Consider the following 10864-nt stretch of genomic DNA (forward strand, 5'->3'; position numbering starts at 1 on the left):
CATGCGGTGCGCAAGCTGCGCGCTGAGCAACGCCAGTGCGGCAGGGCGCACTTCCCGAATATTTAAACATTACATCGAAGTAGTTGTAGACCTGCGCAAGAGCCTGGACGCTTCAATGACCTCTTTCGTATTCCTCTAATTACCCGGTCCTGTGCTAGCTGCATCCACTTTACCCATGCGAACTTCTTAACCTCATCCACCCACCTAACTTTCTGCCGCCCCTGATATGCTTTCCTTCCCTCGAAATCCAGTTTGTTACCCTCAGCGACCATCGGCTATCTTCTCTTTGCACTACATGTCCTGCCCAGGCGCATTTCTTCTTCTTGATTTAAACTAGAATGTCAGTAACTTAGTTATTTCAATGTCAGTAACGTCATCACCGAATGACAAATCTACGATGACTTACGCAAGCGCCGTAACCTCGCTCGTTCTCCTCACCGTCTTTTTGAGATGCGGCAGTCATGGTTCACTACATAATGTATGCCTTAATTGTTTATTTGGTTCATTGGTTGAGACGTACAGTATTACGACTCCATGGAGAATAATTGGGTAGCGGCTGACACACACAGGCACAGATTCTTGGGAGTAATTATTCACCACCGACTATCTTGACTATGGTGAAGAAAAGGCTAATTAATTTTTGCCATGTACTTCGTTTCATAGCTGGAATTAAATGGGGTCCAACTGAGCACTCCTTAATACGGCTTTACGAGACTGTTTGTTGGCTACATCTGGTACATTCTCCCAGTACTCTCTGGTATGCGCATTGCCTGCTTGTGGACTTTAGAGTGCGTGCAAGCGCAGGCACTGAAAATACGCCTTGGTCAGCCCAGATGCACCTCTAACAAGGGCACAGTTGGAGAGGCACATGCTCGCCCAATATCCATATACTTGTCACACGAACTACTTCGTGTATAATTACGAGCACTTAGAGGACACCGTTTTCACCCACTCAGCAAGATCCTGGATGAGCGGCCGGACTGCAGTTTTACAAGTGCACTCCGCTGCCATCAGTCGCAGGTACCGAAAGGATATGCCCTCCCATATCGCCCCGCTTAACCACCATGGACAATGGATAATCCTTTGGTGCACTTTCGTGTTCCCAGAATACTTAAGAAATCAATTGTGCCACTTAGTGCACCCCATACAAAAATTTCCTATGATCAGCTATTGAAAATTCTTTGTATGGCCGGTTATAGAAATTTGGCCCAAATAGCTGTAGCCGCTTCTATGGCTGTCTTTAGGGTTTTGTATAGTCTGTTCTGTAGAAGTTTTTAACCTGTTCTATGAACTTATGGCTTTCTATGTACTGGAGTCTTTAGCATTTCCTATGGTCAGGTATAGCCATAGACAATCCCTGTATGGTGGGCTAGAGAAATTTGGGCCAAAAAGCTATAGCCTGCTATAGACGTCTGTAACCTATGAACTAATTCTGGTGTCATAATGTATTGCATTCTAGCATTTTCTATGGTCAGCTATAATATATTCGCGCGCGTGTGCGTGTGTGTGTCACATACTCTATATCTTTGGACGTTTATTTTGAATTCGATGCCTAAATAACTGAAAATTGGCCAACAGTCGCCCACGACTAAAATCATCGTGGGTCGGAGGTACTCACAGCAGGCGTACTTCCATGCGGCGACAGTGCTCCCACCAGTTATACCAAGACTGTGACGCAATCCATTTGTCATACAGCATTGCGGTTGGGGACATATGGTTTCTCGTTGCATACAGTACACAACTCTTAATCAAGCTCGAGGACAAGTCGTACTAGGGATTCGAACCCACGATATATGTACCTTTATAAAAGGATGTACGCCTGCTGGTCTATAGCTTTTGGTACATACAATATTCTATAGCCAGTAAAAACAATATGGCTTGCAGTCTGTAGCTTTAGAGACATTGACATTTCTATAGAGAACTAAAGACACTGTATGGCTACTAGTCCATATCTTCTGGAGCATACACTTTTCTATAGCCAGTTAAAGCAGCTTATATGGCTTGCAGTCTGTAGATTTAGAGCCTTTCAAATTTCTATAGACAGCTAAAGACATCTATATTACTAATATTCTATAGCTTCAGGAGCATAAACTTTTCTATAGCTTGGTAAAACTGATTCTATGCCTTGCAGTCTGTAGCTTTAGAGGTATTCAAATTTCTATAGAAAGCTGAATATAACTGCATGACTAATTGTCTATAGCTCCAGGAGATTAAGTTTTTTATAGCTTGCTAAGCTGATTCTATGGCTTGCAGTCTGTAGCTTTCGAGCCGTTCAATTTTCTATAGACAGCTAAAGATAACTGTATGACTAATAGTCTATAGGTTCATGGACATACGGTTTTATATAGTTAGCTAGAGATTTTGTATGGTCCAGAAGCTATAGACACAGTGGTATAGAATTTTCTATAGCTGCCTATAGATATTTCAATGGCACTTTATACCTGGCTATAAAAGATTATATATAGACATAGCTGACCATAAACTTTTCCATTGGAGCACATAGACCATTTTTGTATGGGATGGACTCAAACAACTTACTCTGCGCACATCTGGTCAGAATATCCTGATTATATTCACGTATACACCGATGGATCTGTGTCGGCACAGGCATCCGTTGCAGCTGTGGTCATACCTGCTCAGAAAACGACTCTACATTGCCTTTTGGGACATACTTCTACATCAATCGCTGCTGAACTTGTAGCCATTCCGGAATCTATTCGCTACATATGTGGGGAACAACCTCAGAAATGGTGTATATGCACGGCCGCAAAGACAGCATTGCAAATTTTGGAAAACGTCTTACGCCACACTGCCTACCAGTGCCCGACACTAAACATTATGGAGCTCCTGAAATCTGCCCAGCTGCAAGGCCACAGGATGATGTTTCAATGGATCGCTGCCCACTGCGGGCTCCATGGGAATGAAGAGGCCTATGTTGAAGCGAAAAGCGCACTCAGCAGTGGCCTCCAAACAGCTGTGCCTTTCTCAAGAGCGGATAAGACGTGCCTTCTTAATGAAGAATGCTACAGCAGCTTACTGGGCCCGGCCAGACGCCCGACACATTCGTCTAAAAAAGGCTTGATTGAACAATGAAATTTTATGTTCCGCGTGATATTCCGCGTCATCAGGAATGCTTGCTACATAGTCTTCGTTTAAACGTGGCTTTCACGTGCAAGTACTTACATTTAATTAGAGAGGTGGACTCGCCGCAATGTTCAACTTGTGGCATCCCAGAGACTGTGGATCATATATTATTGGTGTGCCCAGTGTATGCGTTCGAAAGAAGTGTGCTAGCCGCTTCCTTCAAGCGTTTAACAAGAGGCCTCTGTCGGAGGAACTGCTGCTGGGCGCTTGGCAGGACAAGGTGAAGGGTGTCCAGGCAGTGCGTGCTCTTTGCCTTTTTTAGCGCCAGCAGAGCTGAATCGCGCTTGTAAAGCAAGCTACTGTGCCTGTATATATATTTCATCTGCCTTCTCCCGCGTCGTCACCCATCATAATCTTTTTTCTTCTTTCTTTCCCCTTCCCAAGTACAGGGTAGCAGGCCAGATTTGAATTATTACGGCCAACCTCTCTGCCTTTCCTTTCAATAAATCCATCTATCTATCTATGATTGGTTGAGGTTACCTTTTGTCTTATTCCACCTTGTTGCGTTTCCGGTTTTCGTACTGTTGTTGCATATCCTGTTACTTTGATATTATCCTTTCTCCATGATTTCCTGCTCGCTGGGTAACGCAACCGCCACACGAGAGTCTTACGCGGTCTTGCCAGCCTTAACAAAAACGAAATTATCAGCACTGGATCTTTGGTCAGGTGGAAGCGTAAAGCAGCCTCTCTGCCCGCCATGTTTTATTTAACCAGGCAGCAGTACAATGAGCAGTTCGTGACGCATATTATAACAGAAACAAAGCTTAATAATTGAGCTCAGAACCTCAATCACTGTGTCATGTAAAATTTGTCCACGTGGAGTCAGTACAGAACAATATTTCTGAGCGTTTTCTGCCACTTAAGAAGGTTTAACTCCTAAGTGGCAGTGTAAGCAATTTCATATAGTAAGAACATGCGCCCAATATTTACCCACTATTATATTTTTATATTATAGAATGCAATACCTTTAGTGCCTGATAATTAACAAGCACTAAGGATTGTTTTGCTGAGTTTTTAATAAAGATCAATGATGATGTTTTTTCTAAATAGGAAGCAAAGTTTACCATTATATTGTGAGCCCTCCACGGATCTTCTTTCATTTGTACATACCATGATCTTCTTCCTCTTGTACATACCATCATCATCGTCCCGCTGCGCCGGCTCCGGCACGCGCTTGGTTTTTGTCCATCGGAATAAACGCCAGACACGGCATCCCTTGCCTGTTTTAGAATTTTGGCCGATTTTGAAGCCCTATGTGTGGAGAAAAGATTTACTAATCTAGAGCTACATATTTTACTGGAACAATGGGCCGGTCCTCCATAATACAAAGAAAAGGTTTCAGTGCCAAAACCTCATTCTACTGTGCCAGAATAAAAGGCAGAAATTGGAATTTTTCGCAGCACATGCGTTCGGTTTTATACATCTTTTTGCAATTTTAAACGAAATGCAGCAATTTTATGCCTGCTATTTATGAGATACTGAGGACTGTTGATGGATATTTTAATAAATATCTAGGATGATATGTTTTTAATGTACGCAATCAAAGTTGGTCAATTTTTGCATTCTGCAATTCAGTCAATTTTGAAGCCATGTGGTGGAGAAAAAATTACTGGTCCAGAGATACAATATTAGGCCGGAATGAAGAAGATAACCTGGATAATGAAGAGAAGAAATTTCAGGGTCATTTCGCAGCACCATGCCAGAGTGTAGGGCTGGAAATTGACTTTTTTGCATCGCGTCGTTACTGGAGCAATATTTGCGATGTTTTTATTGCAGCAACAAGAAAAGTTTAAAGCTCTTCTAAATTAAAATTTGTATATCGTATATAAAGGTTAGGGGGGCACTCAAGCTCTGCCTCTGAGGGTATGACGTGATAGCGTGAATGAACGTGCCTGTGAGCAACGTGATTGCCAGGGTCCTGGCGGGCATAATCTGATATCACCCTCTCATGTGAAAGGAGAGGCCCCAGTTGGTAGCTCCTACCAAAGGTAATGTTGTGCAACCTTATGTCCAGTAAATGCCATACTCGTGATTTTACACTCACAACGCCAACACCGGTGGACAGACGCCAAAGCTGGATTTTTGGTGAAAGGGGCCTTTAACGGTATTGCGCTGAAATGATGCACGATGAAACTGTATTGCGCAAACTGTGGAGCTCCGAAATTGGGATGTCCCTGAAACGATGAAAACCGCGTTTTTTGCTTCTTGCGATATACGTTTTTTTTCGGGTACACTACAGCGTATCTTGCAAAACGAAGTTTCCTTCTTTTATGTCGGCAAATTTGTTACTCATATAAAACTTTCATTGAAAATAAACAACTGCCATGAGATATAGATGTTTTTATATGAGCGGTAATCGAGGTCCCATTACTGTTACCATTTAATTCATTAGTAATGATTCATTAGATATACAGCGCGTTGCACAATTACCGGCGCGCTGTAGAATGCTCCCAGCTAAACCTTGGAATCCTCGCAGTTCAAATGTCTCACAGAAATGGCATTTTGTTAGTATTTTTAATACCAGATTTTGCCTGGTTCGATCAGAAGTCGGATGTTCCTATCGCATGCGGCGGCGGCGTTGCAAGACGAGCCGCTGCCTCAGGGATGGCACCGTTGGTGCCATCTCGTGGTAATTGCAACTGTCTAATAGGAAAAGGTGGGCGAACGTTGTTTGGTGGAAGGTTTGAAGATGACTGCTCAAGTGCTGTACCAATAATAAAAATAACAAACAGCACTAGATGGCGCCACCAGTGCCACTGCTGTGGATAGGGTATCCTACTGGGGCAGCGGCTCGTCTTGCATCGCCACCACCGCATATAATGGGAACATCCGACTACTTCAGATCGAATCAAGCAAGTACCCCAAACAAATTTGGTATTAAAAATACTAACGACAAAATTCCACTTCTGCTCGAAGTTTGAGCTAAGAGGATTTTGTGGCTTAGCTGGGAGAAGCACTCTACAACGCGCCGGTAACTGTGCAAAGCGCTGTACGTTTTAGTTGACCCGAGGAATAAAGTGCGTCAAAACGCAGACTGAGATGTTAATTGTTTATGCAACTTTATTTAAGTATGCGATATATGCCGTCCAATGCATATTAAAAGGCCAAAAAGGGAGAGAGCGCTATGCTGGCAAGCGATTTGTGTTCTCTGAGACATGTATTGGGCGACTCAAGTAGCCCCACTTCACGTGGAAGTTTTAACGCGATAGCATTAAAGGTACCGCACACCCGAAAATCCGGCGTCGGCTTTGTGAGCGAGAAATCAGTCCATGGCTTTGGCAGGTGGACGTGGCCAAGCACTGATTCTTGGATGGTTTGTGCCACCTAACGAGACCACGTGGTATCAGAAAGTTGGGATGAACTTCTAAGTCTGGTTGCTCCTTTGAGGTGGGAAGGTGGAATCCAGTGCTCATGGATGCTGAGTCAGGCGCACGGTTTTCCTGCAGGACGGGCCGGCCCGCGTATAATGCCAAGGTTAAAGCGGCCCTTTATATGTCGGGTGGTGATATATCTTTAAAGTCGCAGCTTACGTTTGCTCCCTATAGCTTTTTCGGCGTGTCATCTTTTAACACCAGCAGAAAACTACTGCACTTAAATGGTATACCTTGGTGTGAACATTTCAGTCAGTAACGCTTCAACACCATCTACGACTTCTGCTTTGGCACTTGGAAGCTCGCCCAGTAATTAAGCAAGTGGCTTATTAGTCGTTGCTGCTTAACTATGGAAAAAGAGCACGCTCTGTCGAGTAGGCCCGGAGGCTCTCAGCTAGTTACAGGAGCAAAACGAAGCGTTGAATCTTAAAGGACCCGATAAAATGGCTGTGGCCAAACGTCGAAGCGCCATTGGAAAGAATATTCCCAACAGGAAAAATCAGATCCAGCCGTTCAAGGTAATCTAGCAGGCAGCTCTGTAAAGAGGGGAACCGGCGGCAGGACAACAAAAAAGTCATGAATCATTTTGGGTTGACAAAAGAACGGGCTCAATGAGGAGACCACCTGCCCAATAGATCGAAATCAAAATCTATAAGGTATGCAGTAACAAACCGCGTGTAAGAAACCACACGTTTGCGCGATCGCCATTAGTTACTATCCAAAAAAAAAAATCTGTTGGCCGGTATATGACCGAGATGATCGCTGAGGCAGCAAATTCTTGCAAATTTTATTTATTTATTTATAGGTACTGCGATTTGGTACAGATCATAGCAGGGTGGGAAAAACAAAAAGAAATACAAGCATAAAAACGCACTCAAATTCATAAAATTTGCAGGCACTTTTGAAACATTAGTAAAGAACTTTGAGTTACAGTCTCGCTATTAAGTTTATTCCATTCCGTAATTGTCCTCGGAAAGAAAAAATATTTAAAACAGTTATTTCGCGCGTTCACAGGTCATAGACAATATTTTGCGAGAAGCCAAAGTGCCGTCCCAAAGCTGCCGCTGGGGCGCTAGGTGGTACGACTTTGGTATCTGCTCCGGTCGAGGCTGTCGAGGCGACGCTAGGTGATGACGCATGCGCGTCTTATATGCCTCCACATGCCTCCCTGATCGCTCGTTTTGCGTGAAGCGCTGCTTGTTTAGCGGCTATTCGCTTTTCGCTGGTCGCGCTCCTCCATACCACGCGGCCGTCGTTCTCAGCGCGCAGCCAGCCAACAACGAAGGCAGCGCTCGCTCACGGGCCGGCCGCCTTTATAATGGCGTCTTTTAGAAAAGAAGGGAAGCGCTATGATTTCTTTATTTCGATAATAATTTAGAGCAGAATTGTTTGCGAAAGAAGCCTCGTTTCTGCAAACTGCCCACTGCGACAAAAAACTTCTTCTCGAGGAAGACTTCCGGTCCGTGGGCTTCAACTGCCAACGCTAGCATACATTGCATCCCATTCATAGTTATTATGCCTACTCAGAACGTGAGATACAGAATACTTAGGCACCTTTCACTGAAAATGAAACAGAATCAAGCAGGAAGCAGGCAACCCTGGCAAAGGGACAAGTAAAAATTGTCCTCTGACATAAATCATAAACATATAAGTTGCAGGCTCACTGGTAAAATAACTAATACTTGCAGAAATCGCCATTAGCAGTGGTAACTCTTGCGCAAAGGCGTGGCATCGATTCGTATTGAGAACGGATCAGATTTGTGTCGGCTCGAAGCCTTTTCCATTCCTCTCTGACCGCTTCACATGGTGTGTCTGCGCTGGCATTTCTGAAGTGGAACCTCGTCGCATTAGCTTTGATTAGAACCCACACATTCCCCTCCCCCAAGTACCCCATTCAACTTCTTGCTGAACGGACCAGGCATAGCGCTTGGAGCGGACCAGGCACAGCGCATGGTTTGTTAAACCACCGTGTTTGAAACCCATGTAAGAGCATCACATTTTGTTATCATATGGCTCGTTCCTCTATTTCGCGTTACCTGCAGCAACAGACCTTGACATCGCAGCCAGCAGCTGCTCGCCGCCTGCTCGTTTGAGATGCGATGGGGACGCGGAAAGCGGCGTTCTTATTGCCACTCATGAAATATTGCCTCAAACATGAAACTCATTCCTTCTATCGCTCTTAAGCATTCAACCAACCCGTTATTTTCAGCTTCTGCTACGTCGGCTCGCAGATGCTGCAGCTTCGTTTGGAGCGGAATTTTAAAATACCCTTCATTTTATAGCAAAATCATATGTGTGCGCATTTATTTATTTATGAAGCTGAGTTCACCACACAACACAAAAGGTGGTGGAGATGATGATATGTATGCTGTCCAGACGTCTGTAAGAAGTCACATAAACTGCGTGCATAAATGTTCTCCATAAATTGGTCAAAGTCCTGCCTTTTGGAGAATGGTGTTGCGCATAAGCGAAGTTCCTGGGCATGCCCATATTAGATGCTGGACAGTGGTCTCGCAAGCGGGCGCTGCGCAGTGCGGGAATTTGTCCTGAACTGATATACTAGCACTTCACTACTGGTGTCGAATTGCTGGTGTAAAGGCCACTCCGCTCTCAGCCGTCTCAGAGATACCTCCCCCTCCCTTGATAGATGGGGGCAAGGGGGTACATACACAGGGGAATGCGAACACATGTACGCTGCCTTAGGGATGCTGTAGAGGTCAAATGGGTCGCAAATGAATCTGGTGGCAAGGAATTATGAAGAGATTATGGTACATTTGTTGCATGCGGATGAACATCTGCTGCGATGTTAATCAGATCTGTGCTGTGTTGAACCCAGTGCATGAGTATAGTCACTGGGTAACGGTGACAAGCAGCATGTATTGGCCTCGAGGTTGAGCAGAGTCGCCACCTTGCGGCGCAGAAACAAACCTTACTCAGTGTGGATGCGCGTTCGCGTCGTGTGCCGTGCGCGCGTGATGCGTGTACAAGCGTATTTTTTGTTTCGCGGTTATTGCGCGTTTTTGCTTACCTATCTGCCTCTTGTAAAGCAAATGTGAACAGGCTTTCATCCCACGCTCAAAAAAGAAAAAAAGAATGCTTGCACATATTGAGTAGTTCATGCTGCAGAGCATCACCAGTCGGCCTTCAGCGCTTTGAATTCTTTGATGGGCGGCGTCTCAAACGAAATAATGATGTCGTTAGACGCCGCGTCAAGTCCGGTAATCGCCGTATACAACACAACCATCACATTGAGGAAAGGGTACGAGTGCCAGAGCTATGGAGAGGCGCCCTCCGTGTTCGACGCCTATTCCTAACAAAATAGACAGAGAAGACCACAATGGACGGCGTCAGGCGCGGGCAAATGCCCTGCATCGCCATTATGGCTCTAAATACAACGTTTTCTATGTGGATGTTGTGGGCCCGCACCATTCCAGGGAAGGATGGTACACGGCTGCAGTCGTTCACTGTGAAAGACAGGTGGATGGCCTCACGTTTAAGGCCCCTAGCGCAACCGACGCGGAGGAGGTAGCAATCGCCCTGGCTGCCTCCCACCCTCAATCTAAATTCATCCTATCCGACACGCGAGGGGCCTGTCGGAATTATGAGCTGGTCTGGATAACGCCTACAGCACAAAGAATACTTCGGAGAGCAGCTTGGGATCAGGAACCCCAGACCCGATTTCTCATTTGGACTCCAGGCCACCAGGGCCTACCAGGAAATGAGGCCGCCAACTCGGCCGCCCGCGCACTCACTAACCGGGCCCCCGGCGTAGACCCTACCGATCTGGACCAGGACACTTACCCTCTCTTAACTTTTCAAGAAATGTGTGCCTATTACCGGGACTCGCGCCGTCAGTACCCAGCTCCTCTCAAGGGGCTAGGGAAAGCGGGCGAAATAATACTTCTTAGACTTTTTACTAACACTCTACTGTGCCCGGCAGTACTCAAACATTTAGACCCTTCCTTTTCTGGCCTCTGCCCTTTCTGTGGAGAGGTGACTGACACCTTTCACATGGTCTGGGCATGCCAGCTAAATCCTTCTCTTTTACCCATAACCCCTTCACCTACCCGAGAGGACTGGGAGGCGGCCCTGCTCAGCTGCCTGGATCTAGCGACACAACAAGCGCTGGTCCAGCGAGCTCGTGTGGCGGCCCAGACCAATGGAGTCCCGGAATAAGGGACTCCACCTAGTATTGTAAGGGAAGCGGCCCACTATAGGGGTGGCTCTCCAAGCAACCTCTCCTTTTGTAATAAATGCTTTCCACCACCAAATGAAAACAGGTCGCTGCCGTCAATAAAACTTAATGCAAACGCTCACGAATCATCCATTCCCGCTTCTGTTCGGAATAC

The sequence above is a fragment of the Amblyomma maculatum genome, chromosome 7 (genome assembly GCF_055883805.1).
Source record: "Amblyomma maculatum isolate TAMU_Amacu chromosome 7, ASM5588380v1, whole genome shotgun sequence".
NCBI classification, from domain to species: Eukaryota; Metazoa; Arthropoda; class Arachnida; order Ixodida; family Ixodidae; genus Amblyomma; species Amblyomma maculatum.